Below are 2,896 nucleotides of genomic sequence, written 5' to 3' on the forward strand. Positions count from 1 at the left end.
AGCAAAAATGATATGTCTACTGACGAGTCTGATACCGAACACGGTGATGATAGCACAACGTCTAATGTAATCGGCGGATTTGCGGCTGTTACAGCTGGGTTACAAGAGAACGGTTTGTTTAGTTTCCACTTTCGTTTTCTTATTCGATTACTATCACTAATAATAATAATGGTAGTATGTACATCATATATTACAATAACAGAAATTTAGCAGCGCTTACGTATTAAATGTTAAGCAGGATATTACGATGATGGCGATCCTTTTTACATATGTGACAATTGTGGAGCCTATATGTGGTTTGGAGAACGTGTGAATAAAAAAATCAAAAAAGGAAAGCCTGTTTTTTCAATGTGTTGTCATCATGGAAAAGTTAAACTCCCTCTTCTCAAACCTCCACCGAATACGTTGTCATCGTTGTTCTATAATCACGATGATGTTAGCATCAATTTCCGTGATAATATAAGAGCATACAATATGATTTTTTCGTTCACATCTTTAGGGGGCAAGGTTAAACATTCTGTTAATGATGGTGCTGGACCCTATCTGTTTCAGATGTGTGGAGAAAATTATCACCGTATTGGTGATATTCTGCCAGAACCGGGTAAAACACCTATGTTCTTACAGCTATATATTCATGATATACAGAATGAGGTTTCTAATAGAATAAATGCATACGGGTAATAATAACATCTTTGAGTTCTCTTATATAATGTTTTCATTTAACTTTTCAAAAAAAATAATTCACATTTTTGGTGTTTTTATAGAAGATCTGCATCGATCGAAAATTTGAGGTCCTCGAGTGTAGAGCTAATCAAGAAAATGCTTGATAATCATAATCCGCACGTCCGGGCTTTTAGGTCGGCAAGAGAGGGGTTCAATATGGATTATGGTGTGGAAGATTTAAAATTACGTTTGCCTTCGGATAGAGCTTCTGATGCGAGAACTCATAATCTACCTACTTGCAATGAGGTTGCTGCTTTGATTCCTGGTGATTTTAATTGCGGTGAGAATAAGAGTGACATTATTATAGAAGGCCGTTCAGGCAATTTACAAAGAATAAGCGAGCTGCATTCGGCATATTTACCTTTACAATATCCTTTGTTGTTTCCATATGGAGAGGACGGATATCGGTTAGGGATTGACATAGGTTTTGTAGATACTGCTGGACGGAAAAGGAAAACCGTGAGCATGAGGGAATTTTATGCTTATCGAATTTTGGAGAGATATGGAGAAGCGTCTACGGTTGTTATGTCCGGAAAATTATTCCAACAGTTCTTAGTGGATGCCTTTACGACTATAGAATCGAACAGGTTGAATTATATTTGGATGAACCAAAAGAAACTCCGGACAGAAAGAATAGATAAGATACTCGAAGCTGCTGATAAAGGACGTACTGATCTTTCAGATCATGGTAAAAGAATTTACATACCTTCGTCGTTTACTGGAGGAAAACGGTATATGATGCAGCATTATTTAGATGCAATGGCCACTTGCAAATTTTTTGGTTTCCCGGACCTTTTCATAACGATCACTTGCAATCCTAAGTGGCCTGAAGTTGTGCGTTATATTACTAGACATCGTCTTAAACAAGAGGATAGACCAGATATTTGTTGCCGGGTTTTTAAAATGAAGTTAGATAAGCTTATGCATCAGGTCACTAAAGAAAAAACTTTCAGTACGGTGAATTCTGGTACGTACCTTATTTTAATATACGTTAGGCTATTATTCTTATACAAAACATATATACATCTATATACACATATAGTTACGTTGCCGTTTTGATTTTTTAACGCAGCTATGTATACAATAGAATTTCAAAAAAGGGGATTACCTCATGCTCACATGGTCTTATTTCTGCATCCGGATTGTAAAATGCGCACAACAGACGACATAGATAAGTTCATAAGTGCTGAAATACCGGACAAAGAGGTGGATAAGTATTTATATGAAGTTGTTTCTGTTGTTATGATTCATGGGCCTTGTGGACGTCAATACAATGATAGTCCTTGCATGAAGGATGGTAAGTGCACAAAATTCTTTCCAAAGCCATACGTAGATAATACTGTGATAGATGATGCTGGTTATCCAGTATACAGGAGAAGAGATGATGGAAGATTGGTACATAAGAGAGGTTTCGATTTTGACAACAGATATGTTATTCCGTACAATCGAGAATTGTCGATACGTTATCATGCTCACATAAATGTAGAGTGGTGCAATCAGTCACGTTCAATCAAATATCTTTTCAAATATATCAGCAAAGGACCAGATTATATAAGAGCATATGTAGGAGAAGAGGATGAAGAAAATGAGATTAAACAATATTTTAACAGCAGGTATGTATAGTCAAATTATAACTCTATTATATCTAAAGGTAACACTAATATACTTAAATCATGTGTGTCTGTAGATATGTATCACCATGCGAAGCTACATGGAGAATATTAGCTTCCCCGATATGTTATCGTACAACGCAAGTTGAAAAACTGCCTTTCCATCTTCCTGGCTAAGAATTGGTTATTTATAATGAGGATGATCCAATAGAAAATGTTATGTCACGTTCAACAAATGGAGGAAGCAAATTCTTAGCATGGATGGAATGCAATAGACTTGACCTTGAAGCTAGGAAGTTAACGTATGCCGAATTTCCCACCGCTTATGCATGGTATAAAAAGAAAAAATGTGGAAGCTGAGATCAAGGAAAAGAAGAAGTTTTGCAATAGGAAGGATTACGTACGTACCTCATTCTATAGGGGATGCTTACTACTTAAGAGTTTTGCTTAATAAAATTTCAGGTGCGACCAGCTTCGAATTCTTGAAAACGGTAAACGGGGTTCTTTACGGAGAATTTAAAGATGCTTGCTATGCATTAGGATTATTGGATGATGACAAAGAA

Source organism: Capsella rubella, unplaced genomic scaffold, assembly GCF_000375325.1.
Source record: "Capsella rubella cultivar Monte Gargano unplaced genomic scaffold, Caprub1_0 scaffold_16, whole genome shotgun sequence".
Taxonomy (NCBI): Eukaryota; Viridiplantae; Streptophyta; class Magnoliopsida; order Brassicales; family Brassicaceae; genus Capsella; species Capsella rubella.